Source organism: Balaenoptera physalus (assembly GCF_965194825.1).
Source record: "Balaenoptera physalus genome assembly, chromosome: X".
NCBI classification, from domain to species: Eukaryota; Metazoa; Chordata; class Mammalia; order Artiodactyla; family Balaenopteridae; genus Balaenoptera; species Balaenoptera physalus.
In genome coordinates, this window is record NC_138903.1 from 103,326,341 (window position 1) to 103,348,163 (window position 21,823).

Consider the following 21,823-nt stretch of genomic DNA (forward strand, 5'->3'; position numbering starts at 1 on the left):
ATATAGGGTTAATGAGAAATCAGGGCAAACTTTAGGAAAATCAGGCAACAGCCTTAACAAAGTAAAAATATCCTACTTCTTCTTCCAGTCAGTATTTCTTAGGTGATATTAGTTGCTAAAGCAGGAAATGAGAACAATTATTATGAACAAGTATTAATATTCTTTTAGCCCAGTGACATGAGAAATACCCAAAGGAGGTAAGAATTGCAAGATGAAAGTTAGGTAGTAGTAGAAAATGTGGGTTAGATTGATAGAGCTGAATTTTGGAGAACAGATTTTTAAGGCTTAGAAAAAAAAATCAACCAATAAATTCACTGGAAATGAAAGAGGTGAGATTTTCATAAGTGAACTATATTATTTTGAATAAGTCATTTTCCCTCTCTGAACCTCAGTTTCCTCATTTAGTAAAGTGGTTAGACTACATTATCTTTTTAAAAAACAAATGATTTATTTTGGAATAATTTTAGCTTTACCAAAAAGTTGCAGAGATAATAGAGAGTCCCCATATACTCCTCCCCCAGTTTCTCTTATTGTTAACATCTTACATCAGTATGGTAGACTCATCAAAACTAAGAAACCAACAGTGGTAACTTACTATAAACTAAACTTCAGACTTGATTCAAATTTCACCAGTTTTCCCACTACTGTCCTTTTTCAGTTCCAGAATCCAATCCATGGTGCCTTTAGTTATCGTATCTCCTCAGTGTTCGCTGGTCTGTGACAATTTCTGTCTTTCTTTGCTTTTCATGACCTTGACAGATTTGAGGAGTACTGGTCATATACTTCCCAGAATGTCCCTCAAGTGGGGTTTGTCTAATATTTTTCTTATGATTTGACTGAGGTTATGGGTTTTGGGTAAGGATACCACAGAGATAAAGTGCCCTTCTCATCACATCATATCAGGGAGTAAGTAGTACATGATGCCTGCATGACTCATCATTGGTGATGTTAATCTCGAAAACTTGGTTAAAGTGTCTCTGTAGTAGTTTTCTATGGCTGACATAACAAATTGTCAAAACCCAATGGGTTATAAAAATTGTATTATCTTACAGTTCTAGAGTTCAGAAGTATGACATAGAACTGAGCTAAAATCAAGGTGCTGGCATTGCTGCATTTCTTTCTAGAGAGTCTAGGGGAGAATCCATTTCCTTGCCTTTTTCCAACTTGCAGAGGCCACTTGCATTCCTTGGCTCATTGCCTCCTTCCCCTGTCTTCAGTCAGCCACTGCTGGCTGAGTCCTTCCCACATTGCATCGTTCTGACACTGCTTCCTTAGTCATATCTGCCTCTGACTAGCTCGTTTTTCCTTTCCTATTTAGGGACTCTTGTGAATACTGGACCCAGCCAGTTAATCCAGGATAATCTTCCTATATAAAGGTCATTTGATTAGCAACCCCCCTTTGCCATGTACTGTAATATATTTGCAGATTCCAGGGATTAGGACATGAACAGCTGTGTGTGTGTGGGGCGGGGGGGGGCAGTGGATATTCTGCCTACCACGGGTAGTATTTGCCAAATTTCTCCACTGTAAAAGGTGTTATTTTTATCTTTCTACACTCTTTTCTTTAGAAGTGAATCATTAAATCCACACTCAAGGGAGGAAGGAGATAAACATGCATGCACATACACATACATACAATTTGTAATTCTTCTATAAGGAAAATTTGTCTCCTCCATTTATTTACTTATTAAAACATTTGTGTCTATCAGTATTGACTAATGGATATTTATTTTATACTTGGATTATAATAATAAAATGTTTATTGTGTTGCTTAGAAGATCATTTCTTTCATTTTTGTTGTTTACCAAAATCATGCACAATTTTTAGTTTTAAAACTGACCAATATAGAAATGTGTATAGTAAAAGTTAAAAGTCTCTTTACCCTTTCTTGATCTTATTTCCCAGAGATAACTATTATCAGTTTATATATATATTTTAGACTTCTTTCTATAAATATATAATTATTTGGATATAATGTATAAAGATGCTTTTTCTTACTTTACATAGGACAATACTTCACATAATGTTACACAATTTTCTCATATAACAATATGTCTTAAAGATCACAGCCTATCATGCACTTATATATGCCTGAGTCATTCATTTAAATGGCTATCTCATTCATTTTAATGGCTACACAGTATTCTCCTAGTATGTATATACCTCATTTATGTAGTCTCCTCTTGATGTACTCATAGGTTGTTTCCAGTTTTTCACTATTGCAAGCAATACTGCAGTGAACTTTCTTGTATATTTTGTACAATGTGCTAGTATTTCTATGTAACTAAAAGCTTTCAGGTCCTTCTAGCTCTGATTTTTTTCGTATTCCTAGAAAAAGAATACCAGAACTGGCGGCATTGGCATTAAAGTATAATTTTCAAAGAATTAAAACATGACTCTCGTAAGACCGGATACTATAAAACTTTTAGAGGAAAGTATAGGCAGAACACTCTTTGACAGAAATCTCAGCAATATCTTTTTGATCCATCTCCTAGAGTAATGGAAATAAAAACAAAAATAAACAAATGGGACCTAATGAAACTCAAAAGCTTTTGCACAGCAAAGGAAACCATAAACAAAATGAAAAGACAACTCACAGAATGGGAGAAGATATTTGCAAACCAGGCGACCGACAAGGGATTAGTCTCCAAAACTTACAAACAGCTCATACAGCTCAATATCAAAGCAAACAGCCCAATCAAAAAATGGGCAGAAGACCTAAATAGACATTACTCCAAAGAAGACACGCAGATGGCCAAGAGGCACATGAAAAGATGCTCAACATCACTAATTATTAGAGAAATGCAAATCAAAACTACAATGAGGTATCACCTCACACCAGTCAGAATGGCCATCATCAAAAAGTCTGCAAACAATAAATGCAGGAGAGGGTGCAGAGAAAAAGGAACCCTCCTACACTGTTGGTGGGAATGTAAATTGATACAGCCACTATGGAGAACAGTATGGAGGTTCCTTAAGAAACTAAAAATAGAGCTACCATATGATCCCACAAACCCACTCCTGGGCATATATCTGGAGAAAAACATGATTCGAAAGGATACATGCACCAGTGTTCATTGAAGTGCTGTTCACAATAGCCAAGACATGGAAGCAACCTAAATGTACATCGACAGAGGAATGGATAAAGAAGATGTGGTACATATATACAATGGAGTATCACTCAGCAATTAAAAAGAATGAGATAATGCCATTTGCATCAACATGGATGGCCCTGGAGATTATCATACTAAGTGAAGTAAGTCAGACAGAGAAAGACATCATATGATATCACTTATATGTGGAATCTAAAAAAAAAGGTACAAATGAACTTATTTACAAAACAGAAACAGACTCACAGACTTAGAAAATGAACTAGTGGTTACCAGGGAAAAGGGTGGGGAGGGATAGATTGGCAGTTTGGGATTGACATGTACACACTGCTATATTTAAAATAGATAACCAACAAGGACCTACTGTATAGCACAGGGAACTCTGTTCAATACTCTGTAATAACCTAGATGGGAAAAGAATTTGAAAAAGAATAGATACATATAGATATACAATTGAATAAATCTGCTGTACACCTGAAACTCACACAACATTGTTAATCAACTATATTCCAATATAAAATAAAAATTTAAAAAAAACATAAAAAACATGACTCTCATGTAAATTAAAAAAATGAAAATGTGAACAAGATTTCATGTAATTAAGTAATGAAGGAAGCAGTAGGATTTTGAGACCAGTTCAAATAAGAATTAGGAAGATGGATAAATAATCACAAAGGCTTCACTGAATTTATTTGTAATTACAACGCCAGTTAATAATCCATAAGGCAATAAAATGCAGTGTTTGAGATTATCTTTTCTACAGGGCAGAGTCTCTATGAGACAAAATGCATTTGCATATCTATGGTCAGGAATCACTTTCATTGCTATAAGTTTTGTACAACTAACAGATATCCCACAATATAGTAAAAGAGCAAGTTAACTGAAGGTGCCTATAACTGTGGAATCAAACGAACTCCATAGAGGATCTACTACCTAATGTCCAGCAGTCTTCTGCAATGACACTCAGAAATAATTGTCAAAGGCGTGAAGATGGGCACTAGACATTACTAACACTAGAATTAGTGAACCACAGAGACGCCATACTTATACCTGGAAGCATGAACCACTGTTCAATCACTCACCTACACTTACCTATATAAAAAGCTAAATTTCCCCCTAGTTAGCCTCCATGAAATTAGTAATACCATCTTTGGTGTGTGTACTGCTGTCACTTCATATATTTAAGTTCACGGGTATAGGGGAGCAATAGTTTTTTCTTAAGAACTTCGCTTGCAATTCGCATATGCTACCACTAAGCATGGAATGACTGGTACCTTGATTAGAGCCTGCCATAATGTGTTTGATGGAGAGAGAAGTTAGATGCTAGTAGTTTTTTTCCATCTTACCCAGGGCTCTTTTGTCCTTCGACGCTAGCATGAATAGAATAAGTGTATGAACTATGACACATACCAAATGAGATACAAATTCGCTTATGGTATTCCGGCACATTAGAAAATGACCTCAGCTTATCACATATATAACGTTTTAAAATAACAAGACTTTAAAGCACATATAAAGGGTAAAACACCTATGATGAATGCACAAATGCAAAAACACTGACTCTGCACTGTTTCATTTAATTCCCCTACTAACCTAATGAGGTAGATAAAACAAGTACCTGCTTACAGATGAGGATGCTGCAGAGTTGCAAAGTTATGTCACTTGTCCATTGTCACACAGTGAGTCCATTCCAGAATTGGGATTAGAGGCTCCATTTCTTGACTACTAGTTGACTCAGTGCTCTATTACATACCACTTGGAAAGTATTCTTGTAAACAATTATATCCTCTAGAAAGATCATTCAGCATGCTATAAAAAATCATATGACGAAGCATCTTCTTCACTATATCTATCAAAAATATTTATTGGGACCTAAGAATAGGGCACTCTATGAGTGCTACAGGAGATGCTGAAAGATACAAAATGTAGTTTTTTCCTTCAAAGAACTTGTGAATTTAGTTCTGCACATAATATTCATTAACTTAACAAATGCTTATTGGGCTTCCCTGGTGGCACAGTGGTTAAGAATCCGCCTGCCAATGCAGAGGACATGGGTTTGAGTCCTGGTCCAGGAAGATCCCACATGCTGCGGAGCAACTAAGCCCGTGCGCCACTACTACTAAGCCTGTGCTCTAGAGCCCGCGAGCCACAAATACTGAGCCCATGTGCCACAACTACTGAAGCCCATGCGCCTAGAACCCGTGCTCCGCAACAGGAGAAGCCACCACAATGAGAAGCCCATGCACCGCAACGAAGAGTAGCCCCCGCTCACCACAACTGGAGAAAGCCCGCGTGCAGCAATGAAGACCCAATGCAGCCAAAAATAAATTTTTAAAACACCAAAAACACAAATGCTTATCAAGTACCAACAATGCGGTAGGCATTGTTCTAGGTACTGGAAGTATATTAAAGGACTTGCCACAAGGTGTGAAAGCTGAGATCACAAATTTGCATGTCTACAGGTGCTAGCAGGTAACACAAAAGTGAAACAGGCCTGATAGAAGTGTTCAGGACAATGACAAATAAAAGAACCCGTGCACTATCTAAACAGGACAGAAGCTGCATTCCCAGGTGCTTGTTGTCACATGGGAAGGCAGACTCGGAGTTGCCAGTTCTTCAGATTTCTAGGAAAGAAATCTGGATTTTTATGTGAAACACTGGGAACTAAGTTTATTTTTTTATAAAATGCTGAGCAGGGCAAACAAAACACATCTGCCTGCCAAATCCAGTTCATCTGCTGACAACTTGTGACCGCTGCATTAAAAGATAACAGCCAAATGGAGGACAGAGACCATCAGCCCTATTTTAGTACCAAGGAAACGAGAGTAACTGGAGCCTGCGGTAGCCAGGGTAGATTTCATAAAGGAGGTGGGTATTGAGCAGGACCTGGGAGACTGAGCATAGAATGCAGGAGCCCCAGCCCTAAAGCACTTCACTTACCTATGCCCTCATATGTTGACTGAAATCACCATGAGTCAATGGCATCCTGTAGCTGCAATGACGTCCATATACTACAAGAACACAAGACCTGATCACCGCTGTCCTCTGCCAGCGACATAGGCTAAAATTGTGGTGTCAGGTTTGCAATTAGAGGCTGCCTGCAAGAGGAACACTGAAAACACATGGAGCAAACCCAGAGTCAGGTAACCAGAGTAGTAAAAGAATTGGAAGTTATAAGGGACAGATATCTATAGCCCAAATGAGTCATGAAATATAGGGCTCATACATGTGGTTCATACCACCCCCTTACTTAACATCTTTCCAGGAGATTTTGAGGGCAGTGTACTTAAAATTCAAATGTCTTATCATGACCTACAAGGCCCTAAAACTCTGACTTCCATCTGCCTCTTTGCATTCATCTTGTATCATACTCTCCAGGACTCACTATACTCCAGCTACAATGGCTTTCTCTCCATTCCTCATAATTTCCAAACATCTGCATATGCTGTTCCCTCTACCTGGGATACTCTTCACCATGGTTTGTTTGTTTGAATAACAGATTTGTTTTCATCATTTCCTCTAAGATCAGGAACAAGACAAGGATGTCCACTCTTGCCACTATTATTCAACATAGTTTTGGAAGTCCTAGCCATGGCAATTGGAGAAGAAAAAAATAAATAAAAGGAATACAAATTGGAAAGTAAGAAGTAAAACTGTCACTGTCCACCTACAGGGGTGGGATAGGGAGGGTGGGAGGGAGGGAGACGCAAGAGGGAAGAGATATGGGAACATATGTATATGTATAACTGATTCACTTTGTTATAAAGCAGAAACTAACACACCATTGGAAAGCAATTATACTCCAATAAAGATGTTAAAAAAAAAAAAAACTGTCACTGTTTGCAGATAACATGATACTATACATAGAAAATCCTAAAGATGCCACCAGAAAACTACTAAAGCTAATCAATGAATTTGGTAAAATTGCAGGATACAAAATTAATGCACAGAAATCTCCTGCATTCCTATACACTAACAACGAAAGATCAGAAAGGGAAATTAAGGAAACAATCTCATTCACCATTGCAACAAAAACAACACCTAGGAATAAACCTACCTAAGGAGGTAAAAGACCTGTACTCAGAAAACTATAAGACACTGATGAAAGAAATAACAGATGGAGAGATATATCATGTTCTTGGATTGGAAGAATCAATATTGTCAAAATGACTATACTACCCAAAGCAATCTACATATTCAATGCAATCCCTATCAAATTACCAATGGCATTTTTCACAGAACTAGAACAAAAAATCTTAAAATCTGTATGGAGACACAAAGACCCCGAATAGCCAAAGCAAACTTGAGAAGAAAAAAAAAAAAGAGTTGGCGGAATCAGGCTCCCTGACTTTCAAGACAATATGGTACTGGCACAAAACCAGAAATATAGATCAATGGAACAGGATAGAAAGCCCAGAGATAAACCCACGCACATATGGTCAACTAATCTATGACAAAGGAGGCAAGGATATACAATGGAGAAAAGACAGTCTCTTCAATAAGTGGTGCTGGGAAAACTGGACAGCTACATGTAAAAGAATGAAATTAGAACACTCCCTAACACCATACACAAAAATAAACTCAAAATGGATTAAAGACCTAAATGTAAGGCCAGACACTATAAAACTCTTTGAGGAAAACATAGGAAGAACACTCTTTCTTTGACATAAATCACAGCAAGATCTTTTTTGACCAACCTCCTAGAGAAATGGAAATAAAACTAAAAATAAACAAATGGGACCTAATGAAACTTAAAAGCTTTTGCACAGCAAAGGAAAATATAAATAAAACAAAAAGACAACCCTCAGAATAGGAGAAAATATTTGCAAACAAATCAACGGACAAAGGATTAATCTCCAAAATATATAAACAGGTCATACAGCTCAATACTAATAAAAAAAACAACCCAATCCAAAAATGGGCAGGAGATCTAAATAGACGTCTCTCCAAAGAAGACATACAGATGGCCAAGAGGCACATGAAAAGCTGCTCAACATCACTAATTATTTGAGAAATGCAAATCAAAACTACAACGAGGTACCACCTCACAGTGGTCAGAATGGCCATCATCAGAACATCTACAAACAATAAATGCTGGAGAGGGTGTGGAGAGAAGGGAACCCTTCTGCACTGTTGGTGGGAATGTAAATTGATACAGCCACTATGGAGAACAGTGTGGAGCTTCCTTAAAAAACTAAAAATAGAACTACCATATGACCCGACAATCCCACTACTGGGCATATACCCAGAGAAAACTATAATTCAAAAGGACACATGCACCCCAATGTTCATTGCAGCACTATTTACAATAGCCAGGTCTTGGAAGCAACCTAAATGTCCACCGATAGACAAATAGATAAAGAATGTGGTACATATATACAATGGAATATTACTCAGCCATAAAAAGGAACGAAAGTGGGTCATTTCTAGAGACGTGGATGGACCTAGAGACTGTCATACAGAGTGAAGTAAGTCAGAAAGAAAAAAATATCGTATATTAACACATATATGTGGAATCTAGAAAAATGGTACAAATGAACCGGCTTGCAAGGCAGAAATAGACACAGATGTAGAAAACAAACGTATGGACACCAAGGGGGGAACAGGGGTGGGATGAATTGGGAGATTGGGATCAACATATATACACTAATATGTATAAAATAGATAAGTAATGAGAACCTGCTGTATGGCATAGGAAACTCCACTGTACAGTAGAAACTAAAACAACATTGTAAAACAACTATACCACAATGAAAAAAACAAACAAACATTTGCTTTCATGCTTCAACTCTTAGCTTCATCACTTTCTCGGAGATATCTTACCTGACTACCATATCTCAAGTAAATTCCTCCCCTTTTTCTCTGCCGTGGCCCCTCTTTTCCTTCTTAGCTCCAGCAGGGCAAGTTCTAGGTCTTCCTGTTGACTGTTAAATCACTAGCACATAGTACAATGCCTGGCACCAACAAGGTACTCAATGAAGGTTGTTGAATAAATAGATGACTATAAGTAAATGAGGTCTGAGTACTTGTTTATACATCTGAAGGGATATTATGAGGCAGGGAGAATACCTCACAATTATGGCTCCCTACAGAGTACATACATACTACCCTGGAAGCAATATAGGAGGAGAGCAAGGACAAGCATAGTAGTAGGTAGAGAAATGGCTAAAAACATTTTCTGGGCTCATGATCCTGTTAATTAATCACACACATTCATACACCTTCTCTCATAAAGGGAAATAGATTTTTCCAAATGCAGATATCAGAAGGAGAGAGAGTTTGGTCATCTCTCTCAGGCCCTGTGAGAATAATCATTAATTACCCTAGTACAGTAGGGATATTTGCTAAAAGGAGCATTTTATTAGTCATATCATAATTGGGTTCAGTTATGTGTGGCAAACATTTTTTACCAGTCCCCATCCTCAAGGAAATGCAATGACAGCCTCCCACCTGCCATCTCCCTGTAGTCTTCAGTCCCCCTTTTATCCAGCAGCCCGAGTGAGCTAGCCAGCTGAAATGCAAACACCGCAGTGAGTCCAGGGAAAAAAGACAGTGGCGCTACCTTTTAATACAAATGGCAAAAGAAAGAAAATTTCAGAAGGTCATATAGCAGGTTACTGAAGAAAGTGGAAGATGTCAGGGGGATGCAAAACGACAAGGAAAGTGTCAACTGTAGGTAGACAACAGGTACACTTTATCCTACTCAACTCAGTGGGAGTGACTGAAAGTCAACATTTAATGCAGCATCTGCATGCCCAGAATGGCTTACAATCAGCAAGCATGCAAATAGATTAAATTTGTCGACTACAACTGCACAAGGATAAAAGAAAGACTAAGAGGGCATGATATATTGAGGAGGGGTTTGAATAATTTAATGGTCCTAATTTTGTCTTCAATGCCGTCTCAGTTGAGGTACTTCCAGGGGCAGACAGCTAAATAAATGATAGAAAGTTTGCAGTATATAAGCCAGATGCTAGACCCATTAATCAAATAGCTCATTTTGCCCCTATTCATGTACTTTATTCATTTTACTAAGAGCTAGAGGCCTAATATATATGGTAAAGTCTTAATTATCTTAATGAGGAAAATATAAGCTAGAGCAATTCAATAGACCAAAAGTGGATGTGAGTTTTGAACTTCAATTCTTTTAAATGCTAAGCCTTCACCCAAATTTTTGATATACAGTGTCACTTGCTTAACAGTATATTTCTCCACTTTGGCTCTATCTGAGATGGCCCCATGGTACTTAAGAAGAAAAGAACAAAGGGAAGTAAGGAGAAGGGAAGAGAGAAGAATCAGATCATCTGGGTGATCTACTAAATCAATGAATAAATGACTAGGGGAGGGATAAATTAGGAGTTTGGGATTAACATATACACACTACTATATATAAAGTAGACAATCGACAAGGACCTACTATATAGCACAGGGAACTCTACTCGATATTTTGTAATAACCTATATGGGAAACGAATCTGAAAAAGAATGGATATATGTATATGTATCACTTTGTTGTACACCGGAAACTAACACAACCTTGTAAATCAACTATACTCCAATATAAAATAAAAAATCCAAAAAAACAACCAAAACAAAAACAAAGAAACAAAACAGAAATAGACTCACGGACATAGAAAACAAATTTATGGTTACCAAAGGGGAGAGGGCAGAGGGAGGGATAAATTAGGAGTATGGGATTAACAGATACAAAGTACCCTACATAAAATAGATAAGTGACAAGGACTTACCATATATAGCGCAGGGGACTATACTCGATATCTTGTAATAACCTATAATGGAATATAGTCTGCAAAAAAAAAGTATCACTCTGCTGTACACCTGAAACTAATACAATATTCTAAATCAACTATACCCCAATATAAAATAAAAATTAAAGAAAAGTAAAGAATAAATGGCTAATAAAAAGTTAGTTTCCATATACATTGTCCACAAAGAAGCCCAGAGATGAAATGGAGTTCCGTTTCCCATTTCATAAACACGCTGGGTTCGTTTATTTATGATGACTCGATGCTGATCCAGCAGATGAGATTAGCTCGCTATATAGAACTGTACTCAAAAAGTTGAGATAATGGGCTTGATTCCTTATTCACCCATACAACCCATTTACTCATACACAAAGCTTTGAATAACCATCTGAGTATAGAGAAAAGGGTATGGGTCCTAGAATTCCAAGACTTGGCTTCCAGGTGAAGCTCTGACACGTACTCATTTTCAGTAACTTCACACTGGACAAACAACTTAAACTTTCTGAGCCTCATAAAATGGGTATGGCCACAGCTTTTCTGCCTGCCTTACAGGGCTGTTGTGAGATAATGGATGTGAAAAGGCTTTGTGAACTGTCAGATGCCACTCAACTGCTACTGTTACTTATCAACTACCTCTTATAGAGGAAAATTCTGGCCCGTTTTCACAGTCTATCGTGTTGGACGTTAGGCAAGGGTGCAATTTGCAGACTGGGCTGGACGAGCTAAGACAAAGGCAGGAAACAAAAGAGGAGGAGAGTGTGTCTTGTATCCACAGAATACAGAAAAGTCAGATTTCAAATAGATTTTTCGCAGAAGCAAAAAGTCCAGAAGAGGGAGTATTTCCTGCAGAGGCAACTCTTCCATCTGTGCTCTGGATTCTCATTCCTTTCCATCTTCATCACCACATTCTGTCATTCACTCCCTTCTCCCGTATCTTCAATATCTCCCTCTCTGCTCGATTTTTGCTTCACTCCTCCCCATTGCCCTCCAAATAAAGCTCAAATTTTCTGACACAAAAAAAGCCTTCCATGAACTGGCTTCTGTCTTCCTGTTTTGCGTTTCCTTCTTTGCCACTTTCTGTACCTCTGAATTGCTTGTAGGTTTCATCACACACAATGTTCTTTCTCAGCTCCGTTGCCTCATGCTGTCTATTCTGCTTAATATGACCTTCACCTTCACTTCACTTGGCTAAATCCTGCTTCTCAGATGCAGTTCACATCTCATCTTCCAAGTCACTTTCCTTGACACCTCAAGATCGAGTTAGGTCCCTTCTCTATAACATATTATATCCCTATCATTGGAAGTACCACATTGTATTAATAATTTCTTGTTTATATGTCTTTCTCACTCTCAAGACCACAGGTTCCTCAAGAATGGGGACTTACCAGACCCATAACAAAGGGTGTGGCACATAGCAAACACTTTTACTACATGGATGAGGTTACCTAAAGCCAGCAAAGCTATGTGGGAGGATAAGGAACTCTCAGTCACTGACATATCAGGGTGAATGAATTCAAAATTATGCCTTTCTCTATGGAAGCAGCCTAAGCGTCCATCAACAGATAAATGGGTAAAGAAGATGTGGTATGTATGTATGTATACACACACACACAATGGAATATTATTCAGCCATAAAAAAGAATAAAATTTTACTATTTGCAGCAACATGGATGGGCTTGGAGGGCATTATGCTAAGTGAAATAAGAGAGAAAGACAAATACTGTATGATATCCCTTATATGTGGAATCTAAAAAAATGCAACAAACTAGTGAATATAACAAAAAAGCAGACTCGCAGAGACAGAGAACAAACTAGTGGTTACGGGGGGGGGGGGCGGGGGGGGAGGTGTGGTGCAGGCAGTATAGGGGTGGGGGAGTGGGAGGTACAACCTGTTGGGTGTAAGATAGCCTCAAAGATGTATTGTACAACACGGGGAATAGAGCCAATATTTTGTAATAACTGTAAATGGTAAGTAACCTTAAAAATTGTATAAAAAATTTAAAAATATGCCTTTCTCTTGATTCACAATTAAAGTAAACTTAGCAAGGAAATTAGAATTTTGACTGGATGGATTCATCAAATCTATGAATTTGATGATGGCACATGGATTCATAAGTAGGTAATTTGAGGACATGGGACATTTGGCATCTCAGAGAAAGCCTAGGCAAAATGCTACAATGGAAGGCACTGATCAGATCCAGGTGGAACAATAAAGGGCGGGTAACTCTGGATACAAGCATATCCAAGGACCACTTTAGTCCCTGGGAGAACACAGATTCAAGGTAACACAGCCAGGTAAGCAGTCTGCAGAGCAGAAGCAGACCTGGTACCCCATAAGATGGAACAGTGAAAACTCTCTCGCCCATTCTCTTCTTGCTATAGAATGGCTAGGCTAGGTCTGCAAGTGTCAGTGCTGGTGTGAACATCTTAAAAGGGACAACAGGGCATTGATTGATGACAGTGGGTAACCTAATTCTCCAATGAGAACCTTCCACCTACTCCCAGTATGTTCTAAGGAGATAGCGTTGTATGCTTCATGAAAGCTCATGACCACCAACTGGGAAATTCCCAGGTATTTTGAAAGGGTCAATGGTATCATTTTCATAAGTTGAGCACATTTTCTTCTTTTTTAGTATGACAAGAGGCAGGGAACAAATGTGTTGATTTGGCTATTAGTTCACCAGATATTCAATTCAGCTGACTGACACAGCTGCTGTAGCAGCCCCAGGACATGCTTCCCAGGCTAAACTACAGAGTGTGTCATTCAGCACTGTCATTAACAAATGTAACAAAAATCACAGTATGAGCTATAGCCTTCTAATAAAAACATTGCTGGTAATTAGACTCTCCACTTGTTCATCTGAATCTCTTGCCACCACTCCGGATTGCTTATAACATTGCAGCCCATAAGCTGAGTCAGAACTTTTTATAGGCACATTTTTATCTGGAAATGGCGAGATCACCTCACACCAACTCAATCATCAGGGCACAGTTTCAAAGGTGATTAGGAGTAACAGGAATATTATGTGCCCAGGGACTCTGAATCTACTAGACAATGCATTCATCACAGTGAATTTGTGGATTTTCGGATGAATGATTATGGATAATCAAAATAATAATAGGGACTTCCCTGGTGGTCCAGTGGGTAACACTCTGCGCTTCCACTGCAGGGGGCGCAGGTTCGATCCCTGGTCCGGAAACTAAGATCCCACATGCGGCAGGGCATGCCCTGCCCCCCGACCCAAAAAAAACAATAGTAATAAGTAGCTACCATTCATCAAGAATTACTGTATACCTGGAGTTTTATGTACATTATTTCATCAATTCCTCACAACAATGCTGGGAGGCATGAATATAACCTCCACTTCACAGATGGAGAAACTAGGAATCACAACGATTAGGAGACACATCCGTGGCCACGTGGAGATAGTAATAAGCACATAGCAGATCCAGGATTTGAAGCTACGTCAGTAGAACTGCAAAGCCTTTGCTGTTAACCATGATGCTGTGCTGTCTTACTATACTTTTCTCTATTTTCCCAAATTTTCTAGAGTAGTTGTATGTTATTTAGTAATAACATTTTAAAATGTCATTTAAACTGGGTGAAACACTTAGGATTTCAATTCAGTTTAATTCCCAAAAAAAAAAAAATTGTTGAGCCCTTTTACAATATAAGGAACTCTGCATGATGCTGGGGAAATAAATTCTAGTTGCTACCCTCCAGGTAATAGAACTGGTACAATCTGTATGAACAGCCCTACAATAACACTACAAAATGTTTGAAGTCCCAATAGGAAAGTGCAAACTAAGTGTTAGGAAAGCACTAAACAAGGAGAGGTTACTTCTGGATTAGGGAGGGAAGAAGAAAAGGCTTCATAAAGGGTATAACCTATAAGCCGAATTTTAAAAGATACTTAGGGACTTCCCTGGCGGTCCAGTGGTTAAGACTCTGCTTCCACTGCAGGGGGCACGGATTCGATCCCTGGTTGGGGAACTAGGATCCCTGCATGCCGTGCGGCACCGCCAAAAAAAATAATAAAAATAAAAGATACTTAGGATTTATTTTTCATTAATTTTCAAAGTAATAACCAGCTCATTGTTGAAAATAGAAAAGTTTGGGGAAATTTTAAAAGCACAGCAAATGACCTGTGAAGAACTACTGTTAACATTTTGGAGTATTTCCTTACAGACTTTATTCTGCGTTAATCACTTTCCTTTAAAGCGTTGAGATCCTCCTGTGTATATCTTGTATATTCAGTAACATCATAACCTATGCATTTTCCTGTGTGTGCTTTTCTGACCATTGGAATATTTCTTTATCTTTGCCCTCCCCCAAATATCAAAGTAACTCTCACTCCAGTAGCTGTCAAAGTGTGATCAGAGGGTCCCTGTGGATCTGAGAGCCCCCTTCGGGGGATCCACGAGGTCAAAATCATGTATCATTAAAGGATCCATTCAAAGTAAAAAAGTAGACGAAATGGTTTTAATGTAACAGAGTATGAAAAGTTCACTGATAGCGTTTCAGATTCCATATTGCAGCTAACCTTTGAGAAATTGCCACTTGTTGAGTTTTGGTGTAGTGTCAAAGAAGAATATCTACAATTATCTGACAAGACTATTAAAATACTCCTCCATTTTCCAACTACATATCTGTGTGAGGTTGGACTCTCTTCATAGTCTTCAACCAAAACAACACATCAAGAAAGCTTGAACTCAGAAGCAGATGTGAAAATCCAGTCTTCTATTAAGCCAGATATTAAAGAGATTAGTAAAAATATAAGTGCCACTTTCCTCACTAAACATTTTATGGTTTGTAGAATACAGGTATTTGTTATTAAAATAATAAACCTATTGACATACACATTTTTAATTGTCAATTATTCTAAATTTCTAATAGTAAGTATTGAAATATGTATGTATAACCCATATAGACAAAAGCTCAATTATTTTTAAGAATGCAAAGGGGGGACTTCCCTGGTGGCGCAGCAGTTGAGAGTCTGCCTGCCGTTGCGGGGGACATGGGTTCGATCCCTTGTCGGGGAAGATCCCGCATGCCGCGGAGCAGCTGAGCCCATGCGCCACAACGACTGAGCCTGCGCTCTAGAGCCCGGGAGCCACAACTGCTGAGCCCACGTGCCACAACTACTGAAGCCCGCGTGCCTAGAGCCCGTGCTCTGCAACAAGAGAAGCCACCGCAGCGAGAAGCCCGCGCACTGCAACAAAGAGTGGCCCCCGCTCGCCGCAACTAGAGAAAGCCCACACGCAGCAACGAAGACCCAACGCAGCCAAAAATAAAATAAATTAACTAATTAATTTAAAAAAAAAGAAAAAAGAATGCAAAGGGGTCCTGAGACCAAAAAGTTTAAGAACCATGATCTTTCCATGTTTCAGGCATGCCTAAAACATGACTACCTCCAAGAAGCTGCCCTTTACCTTTAGACGAGGTTAAATGTCCGTATCACCCCCACTATTATCGTTCAAGCACGCAGCACACCTCCACTGAGTTCCTCAATGTCTAAACACCCCACTCTAACTTAAGCTTTATGATGGCATCAGCTGTGTCTGTCCTTTGAACCTCTGTATCCTTGGCATGTAGCAGAGTGTCTGGCATGTAGGAGATGCTCTATAATATTGTCATGTAAGTGAATAAATGTTTAAAACCCTTGTAAACCATCATGTTAACAGCCACAAAGTATTCCATGATATGGATACAGCATCATTTTACTTAATCATTCGAAACTGATAGGATTTTGAAAAGAAAAAGTGGAAGGGTTTCTTGACAGGAGAATAGAGTATGCAAAAGCACAGAGGGGAAAAGTATAATGAAATTGTGGAGGCACTTGGGTTCGCTGGAGCTCAGGGAATATAGAGGGAAGCAGTAGAATACATGGACCAATAATTAGGCGGGAGCAGACTGTCAAGGATCTTGAATACTATATGAATGAATTTAGACATCATTTAGTAGATAATGCAGAGCCATTGACTATGCTTGAGCATGAGCATGACATGTCAGATTCGTGCTTTAGGAAGATTAATCCTGAAGTAGTGTACAGGATTGTTTAGAGCCAAAGTCCAGAGGATGGGAGAGCAGTAAGAGGAACTCCTTCCTGACATCTTCCCCACAAAAAGTTATGGAATAAATGTCCTCTCACAGAGAATAGAATGAATAGTCATTGGGTGATAGAAATGCCTAAAATAATTAGTCAGAATGGTCCAGGAAGAGCAAGAGTTAAAGATGTGAACCAAGTTCTCAGTCTGCGTGACTAACAGGACGGTAGCACTATTAACAGAAACAGAATACAGACAGAAAAGCTGTCTCACATGGTAAGCTGTTGGCTTTAGCTTGGCCATGAGAAGATGAGACATTGGTGATGTCAAGTACTACATGGTATCTTGAAGATTTTTGGGCCAAGAGCCAGTGAACTGCACTTAACCCATTAAAAATAGAAAAGTCCCAAAGTGGAGAGAATGGGGAAGCCTGCCTCCTAGAAAGGGGTATTGCAATCTCTTGGTTAGGGAGGGTCTGAGGCATGGAGGAAGGAATAAGAGAGCATGTATAATTTCAAAAATCATATCCAAAAGGCCTATAGATGTCATAGCTCAACTGAGAGTTAATGCTCATTAACCGTTTCCTCAATTTGTATCATTCATGTGTTATATTATTTAAATCAACCTACTTTGTCTAACTCAGCATCATAATAAGCAATGAAATCTATTAAAACATGGATTTTAAGATTTAGTATAACTATTAAAATTTTTAAAATATTTATCCTTGTGCCACCTAAAATCATCTCATGAACTCCTAGTAGTGAATATCAAATTTGGGGGGAGATTGCTCTACAAATCTTGGTTGATGGGGATATTACTGAAGATAGAATAAGAAATCATTGTGCATCTAAAAAATAAGGCTAAGAAGCTCTGCTTTAAAAAATGTTCCCTTCTTCTATGACTCTAGGCTGTTTTCAGGTTCCTGCTCAAGGAATAGGAGCACTAAGAAAATTTCTTTGGGTTTTTCAAACAGGTCACTGCCAACCTTCTAGGAAAGGGGTTGGCAAACTATAGCCCACACACCAAATCCAGTCCACTGCCTGATTTTGTTTAGCCTTTTAGAGAAAAAGTTTGCTGACTTTTGTTCTAAGGCACTGGTTTTCAGACTTTTTATGGCTCATTTTTTCCCCTATGTGAAGCCACTCCCACTCCATTTAAGGCGGCTCTAGTCATCCTCATCCCTGGTTCATGCCCTTGGCTTGGTCAGCAAGAACATTTCATGTCCCTAGCCACAGTGGTTGGTTCTGGGACAGGCATGTAAACAAAGTTGGTTCAACAAGACTGAATAGATCCAGAAAGGGTTCTCATCTTCCTCCCTGACTCAGATTTTCATTCTCCATTCTAAAGCTAACTGCTTGCCTATGCTTTTGAGCATTTCTTCCTCTCACCGTTTCCATCAATCAGCTCTCTCCCAATGCTTCTTTCTCCTTGTTAAATAAAAAACATGTTCAAGATGTCTTCATTTTCTAAAAGTAAGTGTTGAGGACTGTACTCAAGAAGAGTTATTTTCACTTTGGTTCCTAGAGTTACAGAGGTGTTTCAGGGGTCACCATAAGAGGGCTCAATAGGTCACAAGTGACAGAAACTCTACTCAACTTAGCTTAAGCAAAAATCTGAAACTGTACCTTATAAGCTTATATAACAAAGGCTAGGGCTATATGTAGCTTTAAGCTGGGCAAGATCCAAGGGGACTTAAACAGTGTCCGTCTGTCTGTCTCTGTGTCCCTGTCTCTATCTCTCTCCCCTCTTCGTTCCTTTGTGCTCATTTCTCTTCCAGAAGGTCCTTCTTCACTTGGTGGGCCCTGACAGATCTAGGCTAACACACTCAATATAATTAACAATCTCAAAGGAAAATGAGCTCTCTGAAGATACCAGGAAGAGAGGAAAAGATAATTCAATTCCCTACCCTCTCTTCCATTAATCAACAGCATAAGTGGGATATTAACCTTGAAAAGGAATAGGGAAACTCTCCTTAAGGACAGGAGGAAAGCAGAGGAGGTCCTAAAAATGTGAGAAAATATATCAAATGACCTTAAAATGCTCTACAAAGTAAAATACAGTTGACCTCTGTATCTGAGGCTTCCACATCCGTGGATACATAGGGCTGACTATGGGAATGAGCATCAGGGGATTTTGGTATCCATGGCAGGTCCTAGAGCCGATCCCCTGCAGATTCTGAGGGATGACTGTGCCACCTACAAATTGGCACTTGCCATCTGCCTCTACAAGGATTAAGTCACACGCCACTGCAGCCTCTGACCTGCAACACCCCCTGAAAGGAGTTCAGGGTGGAGATCAGGTATGAGGAACTCTGTGCTCTGGGAAAAACTGGTAGAACAGGCTTTCAGATAGAAATTTTCAGAAGATTCTATGAGCCCAATTCTTGCATCTCCTCGTATCTAGAAAAGCACTAAAATCATTGGCAGTGACATCTGCTCCTCGTGACTAGCAGCCAGCCTCTGCCAAAATGTGTGCCTGACTGCACGTCCCCCCTTCACTAAAGTCATATGTAACACTGACCTTCCCCCCTGCCTCTTTGGAGCAGTTTCTCCGAGCGATCCGAGATGCTGTCTCCCAGGCTATCGTTCTCATTTTACCCCAAATAAAACTTAACTCACAACTCTCACGTTGCGCATATTTTTCAGTCGACAACTGTATACAGTTACTTGCCAAGAATAGGAGGAACAAAGGGCAGAGGGTGGCTTGAGAAGAGTGGAAGAGTTTGGAGTATCTCCCATGCAGAATTTAATAGTTAAATAAACACATTGCTAGACAACAGTGAGAACTCAGATGAATTAAAAGAAGAAATCGACAGTGGTGAAACCAATCAGCAGAGAGAAATGATTCTTCAATAGTGTTACCATCCAAGGAGTAGAAATACAGAAAATTGATGACGGGATTAACACAGGTTTGGAGGTTGGGAGTGAGAGCAGAAAAAACCTGCTCTGTCTCACATCTTCCGCAAGTGAGGAAATAGCACCATCATTCACATCGTTGCTCTTTCCATCACCCCACCAGCTATATAAAACATACCTGGAAATCTTAATACCTCCATCTTAAAAATAAATACTAAATTTTACCTTTTATCACCTCCTCTACCAATGTTACCCTTCTCCTAGCCACTATCATTTCAAACATTTCACCAAAGGTGATTCCTCTTTTGCACTTCAAAAATCAATTATCCATTAAACATCCTAAGGCATTTTTTAACATATAAATTTGATCATATAACATTCCTTGGCTCAAAACTATCCAGAAGTTTAATTCATACTTGGAATAAAACGCAAACTCCTTCTTGTGGTCTACAAGGCACCATGATGACCTGCTAAGGACTTTATTATCTTTGAAGGATCTGAATGCCTAACATTTGTACAAAAATCACCTGGTTAATAGGGAGTTATTTTAACATATCTGAATAATTACCTTTATATTTCTATATCCTTTTGGATATTTGGCATTATTGAAACAGAGACTGGTGTCCTTTATTGAACTTGCCTTACGCCTTTGCCTGACTCCAATTAACTTTTATTCTTCTACTACCAAAAACCTAGCCGATGATTTCTAATTCTTTTTGGAGCTATAATACCCTTTTAAATGTATACATTTACCTTTGATAGTCTGATTTCTAGCATTCTCTCCTTCCCTAAGCAAATATGCTACATGTTATAGATACTTTACAGTTAAAATTAATTTGTAGCAGAGAATCTGGCCAGTGTCCCTAAATATCTGGAGTTACTGATGGGGTGTCAAAGCGGGCTTGGACAACACGATACTTAAATTAAGCTGTATGTAGAGGTCAGTCCCACAATGTTTTGAGGAAACTGAGATACATAGAAGTTCAATAACATATCCAAGGTCACATAGATTATAAGTCTTACTCCAAAGTCTATGCCTCTGCTATTATTACCTAAATGAGTGAAGAAAGCTAAGCTATCTTCACACTAGTTTCCCACTAAGCAAAATAATCATGCCATACCAAAGATTATACCCAGCACCAAAGACTTTAATGAATGGAAAGCTGGACCTGAAACCCCATACCATCTGCAAGAGTCTTAGTAAAGAATAATACATCACAATAGACATTAGACTTTTATCTTTGTGGGCCTGCCCATACTCAAATCTTCTTTGGCCTGATCATATTGCAACCTTTGGCCTTTCAAATCTCCATGAAATTTTGCCACACCTTCAGCCCTATGTCAAAGGCAGGTTGATAGTCAACCAGTATGTAGTGGCATGGTATTAACGTACTGTTAGGGTCAGTGCGCATTCTCATTGACCAGCTGAATGTTCTGAATTGTAAATGCTCACACAGTATTAGGCGTTAAATATTCTTAAATGCCTAAATGCTAAATATACTAGACAAGGTGTAAAGATGAATATGCAAGATAGAAGTATGCCATAAATCATCAGATAAAATATCAGATTCAAACAGGAAGAATACATCTGATATCTTTCATCAAAATGAGGATTTTAAAAGATTGTTTTATGATGTTTAAATGACTAACAATAATAGTGGTGGTAGAAAGGATTCACATTTATTGAGCAACTTACCATTCTAAATGCTTTCTAAGACTCATTTCATTTAATTGAAGCCTCACTGACAACACTCTGATGTAGACGTTATTTTCCCTACTGTAGAGATGAGAAAACTGAGGCTAACATAAGTCGCATAATTTCCCGAGGATTCCACAATATTGGAACCAAGATTTCAACCAATCTGCCTGACTACAAAAACCCATGCACTTAATAGCTATTCTATTCCATCACCTTCTATTTATGCTACTTCCCTATGAAACATTATATTCTTTTAAATTAATAAAATAAATTCCAAATCAGTTACTATAACTTGTAAATAATAAAAACTAGGGGTGGTCATATGTCATGATTTATGGTTGTATAG

General features: G+C 38.7%; 2 long non-coding RNA genes across 2 annotated transcripts in view; both read right to left on the reverse strand.

Moving 5' to 3' along the window:
- Positions 1-12,711, reverse strand: part of LOC309652105 — a 49,793-nt gene extending 37,082 nt beyond the window's left edge. The window contains exons 1-2 of the long non-coding RNA XR_014258582.1: positions 6,051-12,711; positions 4,729-4,919 (exon numbers count right to left, since the gene is read on the reverse strand). This is a non-coding gene — a long non-coding RNA (uncharacterized lncRNA). The remainder of the gene's footprint in view (positions 1-4,728; positions 4,920-6,050) is intronic.
- The window catches only part of LOC309652107, a 430,763-nt gene that overhangs the window by 82,979 nt on the left and 325,961 nt on the right, over positions 1-21,823 (reverse strand). The window lies entirely within an intron of this gene.